The sequence below is a fragment of the Coffea arabica genome, chromosome 7e (genome assembly GCF_036785885.1).
Source record: "Coffea arabica cultivar ET-39 chromosome 7e, Coffea Arabica ET-39 HiFi, whole genome shotgun sequence".
NCBI classification, from domain to species: domain Eukaryota; kingdom Viridiplantae; phylum Streptophyta; class Magnoliopsida; order Gentianales; family Rubiaceae; genus Coffea; species Coffea arabica.
In genome coordinates this window covers 39,163,789-39,185,191 of record NC_092323.1, presented here as the reverse complement: position 1 = coordinate 39,185,191, position 21,403 = coordinate 39,163,789, and the positions used below count along the sequence as shown (strand labels likewise).

Genomic DNA, 21,403 nt, shown 5'->3' with positions numbered 1-21,403 from the left:
GAGTGTCCCTGCCTGTTCTATGCTTACCTGCTTAAAGTACCTGCTTGACTTGATGTGTGATAAGTTGAAAAGTTGGTTTTTGATCCATCGAAATGAGCTGTGTGTACTTTATCGCACTAGCCGTTCGAGTGGTGACTTGTGCAAAACATTTTCTCCTGAATCTATATGTAGTTGCGTCGTTGGGTGAATCCCTCGACTTCTGTATCCAACTACCCTAAATCTAAATGTAGTTACGTCGTTGGGTGAATCCCTCGACGCATGAATCTAACTACAATAATGTCGTTGGGTAAATCCCTCGACCAATCATCTACGGGTATATCTCGAGTATACTGCGTCCTTAGTCGGTGAGCGGGCCCGGGACCGGGGTATGAATGGTGACGGGTTAGGATTAAAAGGAGTGGATCTACATGGACTATAAGTAGTGAGAGTTGACGGAGGGTCAACTACGATGAATGGTGATCAAGCGGGGAAATGGCTCCTGAGAGCCCCTGTATCATACCTTGTGCTGTTATACGCTTTCCTAATTGTTTAATTTGTTTAAGTTATTACTCACTGTTTGATTTACGTGACTGCATGATTTGGGGCACCACTGAGTTTGAGCTCACCCCATGTTTATTTGTTTTCCTTACAGGATGGGAAGTCTGAAAGTATTTGAGCAGCTTATATTTCCTATGGTTGTACTTGAACAACTTGAATTTAATTTTCGGTTTGTAATGACTTCTAAGCTAAGCATTGTATCTTTCATTTTGGATTGCCACTTGAAGCTGGAAAAGTGTAATTCCAAATTCTAATATTCGGTTTGCATGTTGGTATTGGTATAGTATGTCTTTAACCCTTGCGAGTAAAGTGTGACGTGTTTAAGAGCCGTCGGTTGGCTAAGTTGTATGTTGTTATCTTTGAAGCTAATGTGGTGATAGAAATTGATTTATCTCGGAAGAATTATTTTTGTAATAGCTTAGGTTAATCGTCGGAAGGTTCTAGGTTAGAATGCTTGCGTGAGTCCTGGCGAGAGCTGGGCAGACGGCCCGCCAACCCTTTGGTTCGCCTTAGGGGGAAGTGGGGTCGCCACAACGAGTCCTTAACCTATGAAAAACGACCCATTCAAATATTGGATCGGAAGGTGAAGGACCTGAGAAACAAGCAGATTCCATTAGTAAAGGTTCTATGGAAGCATCATGAAGTGGAAGAAGCAACTTGGGAGTTAGAAAAGGACATGCAAGAGAAATATCTCAACCTGTTCACGACGAAAGGTATGAATTTCAATGTCGAAATTCTCTTAAGGGGGAGAGAGTGTGAGAACTTGTAAATTCCTTATATATTTCTTGAAAATTCCCTTTTATTTGAAAATTATTTGGCAATTATTATTCTATACTATCCTATGACTCAATCACCCTAGAAAAGTGCCAATGATCATAGGAAATTAGGGTTTTCCTGTTCAATTTCAATTCGAGGTGAAATAGGATTTTTCGTGTATCTGTAGTGTAATTATCCGGTACGGAGTAAGAATCAAATTTGGTGCTTAAGAGTGACTTTTAGCTGAGAAATAATATGTGATTAGAAATAATGATAAAAAGTTAGTGAATAGGAAGTAAAAACCCTAGTACGTGTGATTTAAGGAAAAACGGTGCGAACCGACGTGTACCGTGCACTACCGATTGAACACACCACTTGATCACCACTTTCTTACCATATATGCTCATTAATATTTGTGCAAAATATCCCCTCATTCTCAGCTAGATTTGGCCGAAAATGTTGACCAAATTTACAAGGAAAAGAAAAAAAAATGAGTGGAAATTGGTGATGCCACTTGTTGGCCATCTAGGGCCTTGACCAAGACCAAATTGTCTTGCCTTCTTATCACCATTTAGCTTCCTTTCTTCATCATTTTCTGCTTGCTTTGGCCGAGAGAGAGGGAGAGAAAAACCAAGGGAGATATACACCCATCCATCTTGAGTTGGAGTCACTTAAGTGAGGAAACAAGAAACTAATCCGATTAAAACTTTCTTTGAGTGTTTAGCTAGTGGTGTGTTGGTGAAAGTTGGAAGGAAACGCTAGAGCTACTCTTGGAAGTAACTTTAGTAAGGTAATAATGCTGATTTACCATTTCTTATTCTTAATCTTGCTTAACTTGGTATAGCACCTTAAATTTGTGGTGGATGATAGCTGTTATAATGATTTGGATGGATATAGTGTATGTTCTTGAGTTACATGAGTTAGGGTTTGAATGATTTTCTGTCTATACTTGCTGTATGGATAGTATATGTTGTATCTAAGCTTATATAAGAGGTTGTGGTAGTGATTGAAGCAAGAAATGAAGAAAGTTTCCTTTGAAACCGTAAAATTTCAGATTTCTGGAAAATTGTAGCTCAGTTCTGTCTGGTTCCAGTTCATGATGTTAGTAGCCGAATTAGGCTTAGCATAAAACATGAAAGTTGTATAGAATGATGTTTTATAGTTTCCTACAAAATTGCAGCCCAATCGGAGCAATGTAGCCTATGAAAAGACCAAGATATCTTCACTGCCCTAGGATGCATCCAGTGATCAATTTTAGACAGTTCATCCAATTGACCGTGTCTATTCACTATGATCCGTGCTGATTTAGCCATTTTCCAAAACATGAAAGTTTTATTACTTTGTCTTAGCTTTTCAAAGCCTCCAAGAACGCCTTAAACGGATTTTGGTAGCTTGAGATATGGCCATTTGGAGATAGTATGGTTAACTGGCCGGTTAGTTGGAATTTGGTTCTATGAACTGGGAATTTGACTGGGTTACACTGGAAATTGGACTAACTGATCTTCATGAAAATTGTAGGCCTTTGTCTTAGCTTCAAAATGGTATAAGTTGTGCCTCAATCCAATAAGCGTAGCCTTGGTTGTGTCCGTTACGTAAAACCCTATCAAATCTGTCTTTTGTTAAACTTCATTTCCGCACATGTCGTTAGCTTGATTTTTGTACTTGTGTTACCTTGAGCTTATTGAATGGCTATTGTGATGAATTTATATTGTGTATGACTTTGGGATTGGTTGAGGAAATAATAAAACCAAAAATGGCTGAAAAATTTGGTAAATACAAAGGGCATGCTGCCCAAATTTACGCTCGAGAACTAGAGAAATATACTTGCGACTTGGGTAAAGTTGGTGAATGAATATCACTTGAACCATCTAGGGCATTTGCTACTTTGTTTATCGAGGGTTATACGTTAGAACCTAGCCGAACTTGTACCCTTAGGAAAAGCAGTAATAATCACTGTAAATCCATTTTCCTTGCACTTTCGACTCAAAAGTTATTTCCAAGTATAAATGTTACAAAGTTTTATCGTTTAAAAAGCGAGCAAGTGGTTCACGGCTACTCTCCATGTGAATTTCAATTTCTTGATTCTTATTGAACGAAACGCCTAAGTTTCAAACCTTAGTCGATTTTCAAAATTCTTAAGTCAAGTTTTATCGTAGATTTGGACTCCAAACCCGGAGTACCACCCAGACGCGAACACTAGAGGCACTACTTTTGGTGAGTGCTTCCAAATATCTGATTGAACTTGATATCTATGATTTATCTTTGAACGTTGTGATTACATGATATATAAGTGATTTGCTAGGACAAGGGTGTACTTTATCGCACTTGCCCTAACGAGATTTGTTCTTGTTCATCGATTTCACTTGACTTGCTATACATGTATATGAATTGTATCTTGCCTGGAATTCCAGAAACCCTGTGGCTAGTTAATCGAGTCGAGCCGGCAAGGGTCTGGTCGATTAGATAACGAACCCTGGGTAACTAGTAATGTCGAGTGGAGTGTTATCTCCTCGGCTAATCGGTATACTCGAGTATTACCACCCATGTTTCGTGTGGCGTGCGGGCCCGGTAAGGGGGTTGATCGGTGAACGAAAACTGGCATGAAGTGGGGTTTTTCTGGACTAGTTCATTACTTGAAAGTTGACGGAGTGTCAACTACCAATCGATCAAACTGTGATGGAACCGAGATATGAGCCACTGTATCCTTACATGTGAATGTGAACCAAATATTTCTTGACTATCTGAAGTGTTGTTTCTCTGATTTGGCTTGTTTGCTCGCTATTTTACTATCACGCTGTTATTACATTAATTGATGGCCAATTTGATATTTGAAACTTCACTGAGTTTTGGCTCACTCCGTTAGTTTTGTTTTCCTTACAGGGGTACGAGCGAGGCGTGAGATGTATAAAGACTAGTGTAGCCTCTTTTGTTTTTGACTTTTGACTTGTACTCGCGCTATCACTCGATTAGGATGATTTGTACTTGGATTGTATACACTTTGAACCAGTTTGAGTATATTGAGGCTTTGTATCTTAATTGTGTATCAATGTAAATTATAAACTTGAATTGCGATGTTATTTATGGTCCATGGATGTATGCACGTGATACGAGTGAGTGAGTCCTGACGAGAGTTGGGCAGGCGGTCCGCCGAATCCTTTGGTACGCCTTAGGAGGAGATGGGGTCGTCACAGCGTGGGCACGCCTAACTGCCAACTCCTGCCACAAAAATAACAACTCACTAAATGCAACTAACACTTAACAGAAACTCCATAAGCATAAGAAAACTAAAACAAATAACCTTGGGTTGCCTCCCAAGCAGGGCCTTTCTTTAACGTTTTTTGCTAGACTTGGCCGAAACTCTCAAACAGGATAAATTGGATCCTCGAGTTATATAAATTCGACTTCCTCAACAGAGAATCTTTCATAATAAGGTTTGAGACGATGGCCATTCACCACGAACTTCTTCTCCGTTGTAGACACCAAATTTTTAAATTATTTTATTTTATTTTTATCTATTTTTATTTTATCAATCTCATGGTTTTATATTAGATTTTTTAGCATTTAGATACCAAATCTTTTTAATTTAGCTTTATTTGTTATTATTTTCATTTTTATTGATTCGATACATTTATTATTCATTTTCGCTCATTAGTCTCTTAATTTTCATTATTTCTTTTAAATTCAATTTTATGAAAGCTTATTTTTTGTTTACCTAAATTATTAAAAAAAAGAGGTTCACGCGCACGTGTGTGACACGCGCGCCATTTTATTTTAAATTTTTGGTTTCGGCTAGAACGGAAATGAATTACAGCTGCTTTTCTCGGCTGTTTTTTCCTTGAGTTTTTAGCTCCGTTAGATTATCCTAGTACAAGCCATCTGGCTTAATCTAGAAACCTCAATGGTTTGGGCATCAAGAACCATCGGATGGTTCCCCAAATACCGATGGCTTCATCCAAACCATCGTTGAGAGGGTTTAGTTTCTGGTGTGCCATATAAAAAGGTAAGGAGGGTTTAAGAGAAGAGAGGGAGGATAGCTGTGAGTGTGTGCATGACGGCGGAAAAAGAAAGACAGCAAAAGAGATAGAAAAAGAAGAGAGAAAAGCTGGGGTGAGAGCTGATGAAAGAAAAATGGTGGTGGACGGCTGGACAATTAGAGTGACAGCGGGAGAGTGAAAAAAAAGGACTGATGGCTAAGTAAGAGGGAGTTGCAATTGGACGAAAGTTTGGAGATTTCTGGCCAAACAGAAAAGAAGGAAAGGAGCTACTACTCAAGTTTTTGCTGCTAAAAATCCATCAGAAAATAGCACTGTAAGTTTTTGCCTTTTTGCAGTCATTGTGTAACATGGGTATGTTAGGGTCTGAAATTTGTTTGGTGTGGACTATATTTCGTTCCTAGGCTATAGTTTAGTAGCAAGACCCCAGCTTTGAAAAGAAAAGACCTTTACATGGCCTGTACGTTTGAAATGCTGGATAGGTTGTGAAGAAAGGTGGCCTGTTTCATTTCCTTTTTGAATCTGTCTTGGCCTATTCGGATGTTGGAGTCTTGTTCTGGTTGTTGCTGAAACTTTTAATTTGATTGAAATCTGGGATTTGTTGTTCATTTGATACACCACATGCATGTCCAAACCAAGTTTCATCTTCGTGTATCTTGGCTGCATCAGAATTGCAGAAAGCATTATTGTGAATAGGAAAGTCTTCGAACCATTTTGTATGAAAGTCTTACATAATTTCCTTTGAAGTTTTTGTTTGTTTGGATTGTGGTAGCTATGTGTTTTGTTGCTTAGCATAAAGTTATGATTTTTGGTTGAAAAGTTCGATCAAAGTTGTGTGCTTGGGTCTGAAATCTGCATTGGAAACGAACGACAGCAGGCTTTCACTTTGGTTACAGATTTTTGGGTTTGATAGAGGTTTGTGTTTTGTATGTCTTTCAATTGGTATACCATGAACAAGTTCATTGCAAGTCCCTTCCTTGGCATCTTAGCAGCATTCTTCATAGTTAAGTTGCTTTAGTGAACTTAATAGAAATAGATAATTGTGTTCGAGCATGGGTTGAAGCCTTGCATTTCGGTTTGGATGCATTTATCTACTTCATTACAATGATTTGATTGTGTATAAATCACCTTGCTCATGATAAAATGAATAGCACTGATCTTGGTTGCTTGAATAAGAAATTGAGAAAGTTGCAGCAGCTTTTGTTCTTCAAATGTTAGCATGTTTTTTCCAGACCATTTTGTTGTATTTCTTGAGTTCGAAAGCCTACAAGATCTTCCCCCTACCTTTGTTTACAAGTCTTTTCGTTTTGTGTTTGAATGAGTGAGGATGTGTTTGGGTCATTTGCATGAATGATATTTTCGGCCGAATGAGTAGGAAATTGTAGAAACTACATAGCCGAAGAGTTGCAGAAGCTTTGCATGGAACTTGCATGCAAAATAGCTTTCAAAAATTACACTTTGGTCCTTGTGATTTTGAAGCAATGCTACAAAGGCCAATTATGCTCCAATTTCTTGCAATTAGGTCCTAGAGCAAATCGCAATTTGAATCATTACTTGACCTTTTCATTACTTATGACCTTTGAAGTTCCCAAAATATTTTAATTGGATTTGAATGATTGGTTAATGTTTGCTATTGGGCCCTTAGTAGTTTCTATTTTGGAATTTTTGATTGATAATTTACCTTCTTTGTGACTATGCACTATTTGATTACATTTAAGTTGCAAATTGGAAGGGATTCAGTGATTTGTTGATTTAATTTATTTTTTGCTTATATTTTACTATTTGTGATGCCTTGACTTTTTCTTTTATTTTGGAGGGTAAATAAGTAATTTCACTCCATTAGGGCCCCAACTCAAGGGAGGTACACTCTATCCCTTAGTTTTACTTTATTTGACCCTATGTGTATTTATGTGCCTTTATGTGCTTAATTGCATGTCTTTTGAATGTGTTCATTTTATTTATTTGTTTATTCGCATTATTTGTTTTAATTTGTGTATATTTATTTTAATTTGTAATTATTTGGGAAGGCAATCAAATGCCACAATTGTAATAGTTAGGTTATTATATCATTTTATTTAATTCTTTCCCCCTTTAGATTGTAGTAGGGCCTTCCTAATGTAATAGACAGGGTTTCCTTTACTTTATTTGCCTTGCGTGATTTGCATGCTTACTTGCTATGTGTTACCGCTTTCCTAGGATTTTAATGAGGAGGGGCTCAAGGCTGCTCAAACTTCTAGTGCTCAGGTCATGCAAATACCCAGTGGTCCAATTACAACAGCGCGTGCTAGGAGAATTCAAGAATCACTTCAAGCTCTTGTTTGCGCGATTCAAGAACGAGTTGGTGATGACTTGAGGACCATTGAAGGATTACATAATGTAGAAACTACTCTATACACTTTCCTTCAAATGGAAGAACCAAGTGAAGACTAGTTCACGAAGCACTAGCTTGCTAATTAGGGTTTTGGTTACCATTATTAGTTGTTTGTTAGCATTAATAATTTTGATCAATTTTCACTTCACTTTGGCCGAATTCAGAGTCTTAATTTTAGTCAATTAGTTGTTAGATATTTTCACCCTTAATGAAGGGCAAGGTCGTCCATTGGACATTCTAGGGTTTGAGTCCTGTAAGGCTATATATAGCCTAGGTTTTCATTCATTAGGGGACAATTCAGATTTTATAAAATATATGTGAGTTATTTCACTCTCTCTTGCCTCAAGAGAATTTCCTTTGAATACTTGAGAATCAATCTCAAGCTGTTCATTGAACTTATCAATCAAGTAGTCTCCTTGGTTGTGGCGTTCTTCTAACTATACCTTTGGTTCACTAAATTCACTAGTCTTGGGTTAAGGATTATCCTTAGTTCGTGACTTGTGATTCTAGAAGGGTCAAAGTTCCGTATATCGATTCAACTTGGTGTTCGTCTAGATCCGTCGCGCATCAGTTGGTATCCAGAGCTAGTCGACGACATCAAGTATATCCCGTTGAGTTTGTTCGTAAGCTTTCTAGTAAATTTTATCTTGCAAAACTGGTCGTGTCTCTCTTTATGTCAAGTCCGATTATTATTACAAAAAAAAAAAAATATTCTGTCCGCCTTTGTTTGTTCTTGTTGCGTCGCTCTTTGGTTTCTTTTGCTTCGCGTCCACTTCGTGCATTACTTGTTGTGTGATTCTGTCTTGAAGCCTGCCTTCAAGTGTAACCGAGTTGTGTGCCTTGCATATTCTGTTTGAATATTAAAAAAAAAAAAAAAAATTCCGCGACGGCTAGGGTTTTCACTTGCAACTAGGGTTTTCTTGGGCGCAAGTTTCTTGCCAAATCTGTCCAAACTTTAGTTTATTCCACCAAGTTGTTTTCATTAATTTCCTAAACTGATTTTTGTGGTTAAACTTGTTTGGGGTTGGAATCTTGAAGAGGGACTACAATAATCTAGGGTTTCTTGAGTTTCTTGAAACTAATCTTGAAGTCTCGAAACTTTGATACATGTCTTGATAGTTATTGGAGGATTGAAGGAGAACATTGGATTGACATTAAATTCTGGAATATTTACCCAAAAACAGCCGAGTAATTGTGTGATCTTAGAGTCAAAAAAAAAAAAGGACAAAGAAAGAGGAAGTGCGCGGGTGACAAGAAAGAGAAGGAAATCGTGTTCTTTATTGCCAAGATCTGATTTGCTACACTTTGTTTCTTGAATATTGATCCGAAAAAATAAAAAAAAAGGGGCTTAAAAATTCTGACCAACCTCCTCTTGAAGGTCTCCAACACTTGGCCTCTTGATTATTTGTATCACCCTTTGAGATTCTTGATCATCTTGATTCTTGAAGACTTGTACCTCCCTTCGTACAAAAAGTTTCTTGTACGCTCTTGCATCCATACAGGGCTTTCTTGTTTTAGGAGAAAATTGCTTGGAGGTTTCTTGGGCAAGCCGCTTGGGGAATTCTTGTGTAACATCACTTGCATTATCTTGTGACGCCATTGCTTAGGACCGAGAGTCAAATCTGTCCTTGTGTGGTGTGAAGGGAAGGGGCCGAATTGCTTGTCTTTGGGGGGGAGTAAGGGACGAAATTTGGAAGCAAGGAGAGGGGAGTATAGCCGAGTTTATGGAGGGGTTTTAGCAGCAAAATTCTGGAATTTTCGGAGGATAGTTTCGGGTAGAATAGGAAGCTACCAAAATCTGTTTTACACTTGGTTGACCAGCCGACTTTAGGAAAGGAATAAGGAGAAGGAAATCTGGAAAATTTTTGGAAATAACCCTGATTTGGTATAGCCGATTTTGAGGAAGGTTAAGGGTACGAAATCTGGAAATTTTTTGGTAACAATTCTGATTTGGTTAGCCGACTTTAAGGAATTTTCCAAATAAATCCAACACCTAACTTGGTTCCCAAAATCAATTAGGAAATTAAGTAAACACTTGGGAAACTCCATCATTGTACTTGGACATTTTTTTACATCAATTTTTCCTCGTTCCATTCCTTATTGAATTCATTACTTGAGCTTTCTGTTTCTACTCTTGCTTTGGTACAATTGGATACTATTTGATTAAGGTTCGATTGAACTTCTTTGAGAAAATTTCTGATTTCTTCAAAGAAAACAATCAAGTGGCTTGAGAAGTGAATTGGTGAGAGCATTAGAGTGATATAAGCACTTGAGTGAAAACACGAGAGGAGTGAAACACTTAAGGGAGCAAGTGAGGCATTTTCTACTAACAATTTGTCAAGTTTTACAGGTTTCACCATGTCTCAGGAAAATGAACTTACCATTGCTCAGTTATCAAGTAAAATGGATGATATGTGGAAGGAAATGCAGAGGAGATTTGACCAAAGGCTGGAAACAATCCATTAGCAGATTGATCAACTAAGTTCATCTAGGGTTTCTTCTAGGAAATCTAGGGGAAAATCCACCCTGGAGGAATCTAGTGATTCCAATGCCGATTCGGAACATGAGGCATACGAGCAAGGAAGACCGAAGCGAAACATAAGAGCAATCGGTGATGCAATCAAGGGGATTAAGATGAAGATTCCTCCTTTCCAAGGCAAATCTGATCCGGATACATACCTTGAATGGGAGAGCCGAGTAGAGCTAGTATTCGATTGTAATGACTACACCGATGCACAAAAATTGAGACTTGCCGTAGTAGAATTCACCGACTATGCCATAGTTTGGTGGGAATAAGTGGCTACAAGCAGGAGAAGGTGTGGAGAACCATCTATAACCACTTGGACTGAGCTCAAGAGACTGATGAAGAAGCGATTTGTACCAAGTCACTACCATAGAGACTTGTACCAAAAACTTCAAACCTTGACACAAGGTCAACGCTCAGTTGAGGACTACTACAAGGACATGGAAATCTCCATGTTGAGAGCTGATATTCAAGAAGATCGAGAGGCTACAGTGGCAAGATTTCTCAGTGGTCTGAGGGTTGAAATAGCCGATCAACTTGAGCTTCAATACTATGTGGAGATAGAAGATATGGTGGAAAAGGCTATCAAGATTAAGCAAAGGCTCAAGCGGAGGGGTACCACCAGAAATTATAACCCTAATCCGTAACCATTTACTCGACCATTCCAGCCCAAAAGGGATGAGAGAGGTCCGAATGCTTGGAACCCTCCAAAGCCGAAGCAAGATCACGGGTCAAGCTCACGGCCACCTTTTACCAAAACCGACTCCAAGGTTGTTTCCAAACCAACAATTGAAACTCCAAAACCTAGGAATCGTGACACCAAATGTTGGAGGTGTCAAGGAGTTGGGCATATTGCAAGCCAATGTCCAAACCCAAGGACCATGCTTGTCCTACCAAATGGAGACATTGTCACTGATGATGAAGAGGAGGATTACAAAGACATGCCTCCCTTGGTTGAAGAGGAAGATGAGATAGAGGAAGTTCCAACTCAAGACAAAGTTGGATTGGTAGCAAGAAGGGCCCTAGCTACTCAAGCTAGTAAAGATGAGCTTCAACGTGACAACATCTTTTACACTAGGTGCCATGTGACCAACAAGGTATGCAGCTTGGTGATTGACCCAGGTGTCGCGCCCCACTTTTTGAGATGTGAAAGTAGTGTGTGGGATATGTATGTGAACGTGTGTGAAAATGAAAATAAAAGGCCGTGGGATTGTGAAATGCGACGGTTTGGCCAAACAAAGTTCAAAAAGGGTTTTTGAATGGAAAATGGAGTCACCACTTGGTATAGAGTTAGGGTGTACCAAGTCACCAAAAATGATTTTTGGAAAGAAAAGCAAACAAACCCTTTTTAAAGAACTTTTAGATCTACGTAACCAAAGAAAGGGATCGGGGGTCACATTTGATGAGGGAGAAGGCAAAGGCAAAGCCCAAGGCACTCCCTTACCCTAGTCAAAGCTAGTTGCGTGACTTAGCCCTTCTTTTCTCAATTTTTCTACCCAAAGTGTGTGTTGCATGTTGGATATGACTAATGGATGCGAAAAAAGAAATGCAATCCTAAATCTAAAATGTCTCTTATGAGGCTTTTGGTCCCAATCACATGAGTTGTGATGGCCACTAAGGAAAACTCTCATAGAGGTCACGGGTAATGCAAATGAAGACCCAAATATGAGTGCAAGTGTGAAAAATGTGAGAGGAATGCAAAATAACATAAAAATACAAATGTAAGTGCAAGTGTGCAAATGAAAGAAAAGTGCATGTGTGCAAATGTAAGAAAAGTGCATGTGTGCCAATTGAGAAAATAAAGGTGTTTGTGTGCAAGTGGATGAAAATATGGTATAATAGTAGTAAATGCATCTAAGTACAATTGGGTGCAATTTGTGAGGTAGAAAATAAATAAGTGATAGGGAAATAAGAAAAATGTGCGAACATGGCATGTGGATTGAGAAAAATATAAGTAGTGAGAGAGTGTGAATGAAGAAAGTGAGGAAGTGATATAATAAAAAATGAGAGTGTATGAACCTAAAGGAATGCATCAAGTCGGGTACGGGAATGACTTCTAACTTCATGATTTTAATTTTCCCTTTGATTAGAAGGAAGAACTAGCGTGCTAAGGCTATTTTGTAGCCACACTCGCTCGTTTCCCTTACCGAAAGGGGATTCTCAAGCAAATGTACCCTATAACTAGCATGAGGATGCAAAAATCTAAAATGAAGGGGAAAGGATTGGAGGAGCATGCCAAATGCTAGAAAACTAAGAAAAATGTATGAAATGTAGTGAAACATGCAAGTATGTACTAACGAGAAGGGGCCCTATTGGGTCTAGCGTTGGACTAGCCCACGTCTACGCTCTCTCAAGCATTGGACTTGTAAGAGCTCAAGGGGACAACCATGACTAGCATTGGACTAGCCACGGTTACGTGCATTCATCCATCACATTCATCTATGACTATAGAAAGCAAGTAGACATGCCAATCACCTATAAACACGTAGCACATAACACTTAGCATGCTCGACTAAATGCAAGAGCCTAACAAAGCAAATTAACGCGTAACAACAAAAGCAAGCAATCAAGCTAATGAACCTATTACATTTGCTAACTAAAACAAATGGGGAAAGGGAAAAGTGAATAAAAATGCTCTCCAAGCCCTATCTATTACAAGCCAAGAGGTGTACACATACCCCATAAAAGAATAATTTAATAAAAGCAATAGTAAATGAAATAAATTAAGGGAATTAAGGAAAGGCAAGGAAAGCAAAGTAGTCATGCAATTCTCACTTAGCACGTTGGATCACATAGGGGAGAGACAAAAGGATAAAAGAAGTTATACCTCCCTTGAAATGGTGTCCAAATGAAAGAAAAATGGCTTCAAAACAATAAAGAGGTCAAGGTACCACTTTAATTGAGAAAAATAATCACATGAAACGAAAATAACATGAAATTGAATCGCTCAAGGTAGTCAAACAAACTAAACAATTCATATTCATCAAACAAACGATCCCATTGAAAGGAAAAGAAAGTTCAATGAGGGGTCAATTTGATTGGTTTTTTCAATTACTAGGGCCATAGCAGTATAAACCAAAAACCAAGGGGTGCAAATACAATTATTGAAACATTTTTTCATGCAAACCATGCAAATCACGAAGGAAACAACAAGCTTCTGCAACACCCAAAAGACTTCGGCAGCTAAGGTAATCTATCCATAAAGCTTCATCCATAAAACCTTTAGCAAACAAACTTGCACTAACTCTAATTTAAACATGTCTAAACACCTTTCAATCAAGACAAATCTTAGAAGAAATTCACGCAAATTTCATGCCAAGAAGGAGCTTTTGCAACCGAAAGACTGTTCTGCAACTTCTTACTCATTCGACCAAAAATAACATCCATGCACATAACTCAAACACCCCAGTCATTCAAACACAAAAATGCAAAGACTTAAAACAAATGTAGGGGGAAGATCTAGTAGGCTTTTGAACTCAAGGAAATGCAATAAAATGACCTGGAAGGCATGCTAATTTTGAAGAAAATAAGAACTTCTACCGCTTTTCGGTTTCTTATCCAAGTGACAAAATTGACTCCTTTCATTTTTTGTCATGAGCAAAGCAACTTATATACAATCAAGCCATCCCAATGAGATAGGTAAATGAATCCAAAACCCAAATCAAAACATTGCAGTTTTACCTAGTTCGAACATAACAGAGTATGAAAGACAAAAATGAGGAAGATCAAAACCACAATTTCCTTGCTAGTTTCTGGCGGAAGAGAAATTTCTGTTGCTAAAGACATCATGTCCATTATGCACCCATTACATCATGCTACACCCAAAATAAGAAAAAGGACCAATGCGACCCAGGAATAGTAGCGAATATTAAGAGCTGAACAAACAGAAACAAGCTTCAGCAACCCAAGAGAAGGAATAAATCTGTTCGTGTAGCTGCAATATGGTCGAGGATGACTCCTGGCTCTTCTAAACTTCGAGGAAATAACCTAGAAAGGACTCAATGCAAGTCCTAACTTATTTCAGCACAAACACTTGAAACAAAAGGGAGAGGAAGATTCAACAAAGCTCCTAAACATGACATGCGGCAAGGCCATGGAACGGGTTCAACCAATCCTAACCGAAATACGGCAACGATGTAAAATGATATAAACACCTACTTACCCCTGACTCAGGACTCCGAGAAAATATTCTAAAACCCAACTGAGACAACAAGCAAGATACTAAGAATAACATGGAAGGGAAAACAGCAAGAAATCAGCAATAAAACCTTACTACATATAAACAGCAAAGAGGAGATATCGATCAGAATTGCCCAAAAAGTTTTATGGTATTTTTCTGGATTTTGCTTGTTCAACTACACAAAGATCAGTCATAAACATCAAACGAAAGCTTCATGGATTCATCAAAATATCCCCCACAGCTAAACGCAAATCCCTGCCCCTCCAAAGCCCAGTCAAACCCACGCATTAGCCGTAAACCGAAAAAGCAGAAAAACAACGGGAAAGCTGATGAAACTGGAACAACATCAACTACACTTAATCAGGAAACAAACAAAAAGAGACCTTGCTTAACCCATACCCATGGATTACAGCCCTTCTTCTTTCTCCTAAACCCAGCTATACCTACGAATTTTCGCTCCAACCAGATTCGCAAAATAAACCCGCATGGAAGATGAAAACAAGTGTAAAAGGCAAAAATTTTCAGCACTCTAACATAGCCCAGCAACTCATAAGCAACTCCAAAGTGGAAAACCGTTACCTTTAGTTCTTAACTGAGGCTTGATGTGATCAAAAGATGAAGCCTTTACTCTACCTTCAGCCGCCAACCAGCTTTTCTGGTTTTTTCCTCCGCCGTTGCCTCACGGTTCTCTACTTTTCCTCAGCCGAAGTCCTTCCTCCACTCTTTGCCTTGCCTTCTGGTTCTTCTTAGCCACCCTCAGCCCCTTGTCTCTCGTTTTTCTGGCTTTTCTTCCCTACCTGGTTTCACGAAGCTCCCTCTTGCTCACATTCTTGTTTTCAGACTTTCTCCCTCAAAGCCCATCTCTCGGTTCTCTCCCTTTTGCCCAGATTTTTCCCCGTGAGCTTTTCATTTTTCCTCTCCAAAGCTGCTTCTTTTTTTTCATAAACCCTAGCCATTCTCTGCTCCTTCTATCCTCTCAAACCCCCCAGTCTTTCTTTTCCTCAGCCGCCAACAAGTCCCTCTCTTTTCAGATTTTCCAGCCGTCACTACTCCTCCCTTGTCTAGCTGCGGCTGCTCCTTTTATAGGAATCCCTAAGCCCCTAAACCCTCACCTCAAAGGTGAGGATGAAAAGTTAGTTTTACCCAAAAACATGAGCCCTCCGATTTCTTCATGCTTCTGTAATGCTGCATGCGCAACTTTTTCCTCTTTTTTTCTTTTTTTTTTCTTTTTTTTCAACCACTTAAACAGCCTAAAACCCGCTATCGGGCTTCCCCCCCCTTTTTTTTTAAAACAATGAACTAAATAAATAAAGAAAAATAACAATTTAAAATAAATTCAGATAAAATGAACAAAACTATGAATAAAAGATAACAACAAAATGCTAATAATTTTTCTTCTTTTCTTTCTTTCTTTTTTTTTCAAAAAAATTCTATGCTAAAATGACTTAAAACAAAAATAAAAGACTAAAAGTAAATAAAAACTAACATGAAAAATAAAAATAATAGTAAATAAAAATACACTAAAAATTTGGTGTCTACACCCGGAAGTTGCACTAATGTTGCTAGTGCATTGATGATGGAGAAACTAAACTTGCCAACTAGTGAGCACCCCCGTCCCTACAAGCTTCAGTGGTTAAACAACAGTGGAGAGGTACGTGTTCATAAACAAGTTTTGGTTACTTTTGGCATTGGTAGGTATGAAGATGATGTTATGTGTGATGTAGTACCAATGCAAGCTGCACATATACTCTTAAGGCGTCCTTGGCAATTTGACAAAAGAGTCACTTTTGATGGCTTCTTGAACAAATACTCTTTCATACATAATTGTAAAAAGATTACACTTGCACCTCTTACACCTCAACAAGTGCATGAGGATCAAGTTAGTCTACAAAAAGAGTATGACTTGCATACTACCACCAAGAAGGACAACGCCAAAGCTAAGAAATTAGTGACGGCCGACCCTTCTTCAAGCAAGTTGGATCACTTTCATTCGGCCTTAGAGCCCACACAGGAGAGAAAACCCAGCATGCTTGCCAAGGTGAAAAATGTGAGACAGGCCTTGCATTCTAATCAGATTTTATTTATTTTATTTGGCAAGGAATCCTTACTCACTAATGCTCTTGATGCTTCTTTGCCTGGTATTATTACTAACCTCTTACAGGAGTATCAAGACGTCTTTCCTGAGGATATACCTACTGGTTTGCCTCCATTAAGGGGAATTGAACATCAAATTGATTTCATTCCTGGATCTTCCCTTCCAAACAAGGCACCATATAGGACCAATCCTGAGGAAACCAAGGAGCAACAACGACAAGTGGAGGAGTTGCTTAGTAAGGGTTGGATTCAGGAGAGTCTAAGCCCTTGTGCTGTACCAGTTCTACTTGTTCCAAAGAAAGATGGAGGATGGAGAATGTGCACTGATTGTAGGGCAATTAATGCCATCACGGTAAAGTACCGCCATCCCATACCTCGTTTGAATGACATGCTTGATGAATTATATGGTGCTATCATTTTTACTAAGATTGATTTGAAAAGTGGTTACCATCAAATTCGCATGAAAGAAGGAGATGAATGGAAAACTGCATTTAAGACAAAACATGGACTTTTTGAGTGGTTGGTCATGCCTTTTGGGCTAACCAATGCACCAAGTACTTTTATGAGACTCATGAATCATGTTTTACGCTCTTTCATTGGTAAATTTGTGGTCGTTTACTTTGATGACATTTTGATCTATAGTAAGACTCTAGATGAGCATGTTGTGCATTTACAAATGGTCCTCGATGCACTTCGCAAGGCAAGCCTCTACGCTAACCTTAAGAAGTGTACCTTTTGCACAAATCAATTGGTTTTCCTAGGATATGTTGTTAGTGAGCAGGGAATTCATGTTGATCAAGAAAAGGTGAAGGCTATTAGTGAATGGCCAACCCCTACCAATGTAAGTGAGGTGCGAAGTTTCCATGGCTTGGCAAGTCTATAGGCGTTTTGTCAAGGACTTTAGCACAATTGCTGCCCCACTTACGTCGATTGTCAAGAAAGATGTGCAATTTCATTGGGGAGAGGAACAAGCTAAGTCTTTCCAATTACTTAAAAACAAGCTCACACATGCACCTGTTCTTAGTTTACCTAATTTTGACAAAGCTTTTGAAGTAGAGTGTGATGCTTCTGGTATAGGTATTGGAGCTGTTTTACTCCAAGAGGGTCGCCCGGTTGCCTACTTTAGCGAGAAGTTGAATGGAGCTGCTCTAAATTACTCAACCTATGATAAGGAACTAATGGCCTTAGTGCGAGCTCTACAAACATGGCAACATTACCTTCGCCCTCGTGAGTTTGTCTTGCACACAGATCATGAGTCGCTCAAGCATATCAAGTCTCAAGACAAGTTAAGTAAGCGACATGCACGATGGATTACCTTCATTGATAGTTTTACCTTTGTGATCAAATACAAGACAGGTAAGACGAATGTAGTGGCTGATGCACTCTCACGAAGGCATACACTTATCACTACATTAGATGCTAAGTTGCTTGGTTTTGAATTTCTTAAAGAACTTTATGCAACTGACTCAGATTTTGGTGAGATTTTTTCATCCTTGCCACGACACTCTCGTGAGCATTATTTCATCTCTCAAGGGTTCTTATACTACAAGGACAGGCTTTGCATTCCCAAGAGCTCCATGCGCACACTCCTAGTAAGAAAATCTCATGGAGGAGGGCTAATGGGACACTTCGGCATTGCCAAGACCTTAATGATTCTCCAAGAACATTTCTTCTGGCCACGCATGAGGAGTGACGTGGAACGACACATCGAAAGGTGCGTGACTTGTCACCAAGCAAAATCAAAGGTACACCCTTATGGTCTCTATACACCTTTGCGAATTCCACAGGAACCATGGGTTGATCTGTCAATGGATTTTGTGCTTGAACTACCTAGAACTAGAAAAGGACATGATTCAATCTATGTGGTAGTTGACCGCTTCTCCAAAATGGCCCATTTTATTCCTTGTCTTAAAACAGATGATGCTAAGCATGTTGCAGATTTATGCTTTCGTGAGATAGTTAGATTACATGGCATGCCACGCACTATTGTTTCTGATAGGGACGCCAAATTCCTTAGCTATTTTTGGAAAACTTTGTGGTGTAAACTAGGTACTAAATTGCTATTTTCTACTTCTAGCCACCCACAAACTGATGGTCAAATCGAAGTGGTTAATAGGACTTTATCTACCCTATTGCGCTGTGTTATTAAAAAGAACATTAAATCTTGGGAAGATTGCTTACCACATGTGAAATTTGCATACAATCGCACTGTCCATTCTGCTACACGTTATTCGCCGTTTGAAATTGTGTATGATTTTAACCCTCTCACACCTTTGGATTTAACTCCTTTACCTGTTCATGAGAGAGTTAACTTGGATGGTAAGACTAAGGCTGCATATGTACGTGAGTTACACACTAAGGTGCGAGCCAACATCGAGAAGCGTACACTTCAATACATCCAAAGTGCCAACAAGGGGCGCCGCAAGATGGTCTTTGAGCCTGGCGATTGGGTATGGATACACATGCACAAAGAGAGGTTTCCAGTCAAACGGCGTAGTAAGCTACTTCCACAGGGAGATGGTCCATTCCAAGTCCTGGAGCGTATAAATGACAATGCCTACAAACTTGAACTTCCAGGTGAGTATGGGGTACATGCTACTTTTAATGTATCTGACTTGAGTCCTTTTCATGCAGACGATGAGTTTGATTTGGGGACAAATCGCCTTCAAGAGGAGGGGACTAATGAGGAGGGGCTCAAGGCTGTTCAAACTTCTAGTGCTCAGGTCATGCAAATACACAGTGGTCCAATTACAAGAGTGCGTGCTAGGAGAATTCAAGAATCACTTCAAGCTCTTGTTTGCACGATTCAAGAACGAGTTGGTGATGACTTGAGGACCATTGAAGGATTACATAATGGAGAAACTACTCTATACACTTTCCTTCAAATGGAAGAACCAAGTGAAGACTAGTTCACGGAGCACTAGCTTGCTAATTAGGGTTTTGGTTACCATTATTAGTTGTTTGTTAGCATTAATAATTTCGGTCAATTTTCACTTCACTTTGGCCGAATTCAGAGTCTTAATTTTAGTCAATTAGTTGTTAGATATTTTCACCCTTAATGAAGGGCAAGGTCGTCCATTGGACATTCTAGGGTTTGAGTCCTGTAAGGCTATATATAGCCTAGGTTTTCATTCATTAGGGGACAATTCAGATTTTATAAAATATATGTGAGTTATTTCACTCTCTCTTGCCTCAAGAGAATTTCCTTTGAATACTTGAGAATCAATCTCAAGCTGTTCATTGAACTTATCAATCAAGTAGTCTCCTTGGTTGTGGCGTTCTTCTAACTATACCTTTGGTTCACTAAATTCGCTAGTCTTGGGTTAAGGATTATCCTTAGTTCGTGACTTGTGATTCTAGAAGGGTCAAAGTTCCGCATATCGATTCAACTTGGTGTTCGTCTAGATCTGTCGCGCATCAGATTTAGCATCTAGATATGCATGCTTATGTGTTATGTGAATTACGTGCTCACATGCCTACTTGCTTTAACTATACCCATTTACTTGTGTATATATGGTGAATGCAAATGTACGATATAACCGTGGCTAGTCCAATGCTAGTCATGGTTACTTATTCCCGATCGCTCACAAGTCCAATGCTTGTGAGAGAGTATTAGTAAAGGGCTAGTCCAATATTAGACCCAATAGGGCCGTCCCTCGCTAGTACATACTCGCATGCCTAAAGGAAAAGCAAAAGTCACGATTTAGGGTCTCCCTGTACCCGTCTTGCTTCCATTCCTCTAGGGTTCATGCATTTCATTTACTCAATATCACTTTGCACTCTCACTTCATATACTATTACTTTTTCCACATGTTCACTTTACATGATTCTTATCTTACACATTCTCACTCTACCACTAGCACTTTGCATACCACCATTGAGCACACATGCATTTCACACTATCGCTTTACATACCTCATCTTACACCCCCATTTGCACACTCCCACTTACACACTATTATTTTTATTATTACTTTTTTTGACTTCACACAAGCTCACGTTTTCACATTGCATACATTCATTGCATTCATTTTTTCGTCATTAGCATTACTCGTAACCTCTTGGAGGGCTTATCCTTGGTTATCACAACTCATGTGATTTAGTCCGTTTGAGCCTCTAAGAGATATTTGTCCCTTTCGATTCCTCATTAGGTTTAGGATTGCATTCATATTAGTTACATCCAAATGCGATACATCTTTTGGTTAGAAATTAGGAAAATCATGACTAAATCATGCAACTAGCTTAGGCTAGGTTGAGAGGGTGCCTTAGACATTGTCTTTGCCTTCCCTCTCTTCAACCGCAATCCCCGACCCATTTTCTCTGATTTATCGTAGATTTTGGAGTCAATCTAGAAAGGTTTTTTTTACATTTTTAAGCCCACATCTTTTGGGTGACTTGGTACACCTCAACTCGATACCAAGTGACGACTCATACTTTTCTATTTAAAAACCTTTTTATATTATTATTTTGGCCAAACCGTCACATTTAAAAGTCCCATGGCCTTTCCCTTTATTTCTCACATTCACACACTTCACATATTTCATGCACGCTACACATTATGATTTCAAAAAACTATTTTTCAATTATTTTTCCGATTTTTCAAAAATGGGTAACGACATCCGTTTTTAAATTTTGGATCTCCACTGCACCATAATGAAAAACATTAGAAATGACAAATGGACCAATCCAACAAGAATGCAACTTATCAAGAAAAAGTTTAAACCTTGAATGATACAAGAGGACTTTTTGCCCCATTACAAATGATTTTCTTGAGACTTGTTGATCGTGAAAAACTTCGGCCTTCTCCTTATAAATCATTGCATTCTCGCATGTCTCATTTCTAATCTCTTCCATCTCTTGTAGTTGCAATTTTCTATGGACTCCTGCTTCCTCAAGGTTCATATTGCACTGTTTCACTGCCCAAAATGCCCTATGCTCGAACTCCACTGA

At 38.9% G+C, this 21,403-nt stretch overlaps 1 pseudogene; it reads left to right on the top strand.

The window, feature by feature from the left end:
* LOC140011355 (uncharacterized) overlaps nucleotides 1–21,403 on the top strand; it is a 52,983-nt pseudogene extending 31,580 nt beyond the window's left edge.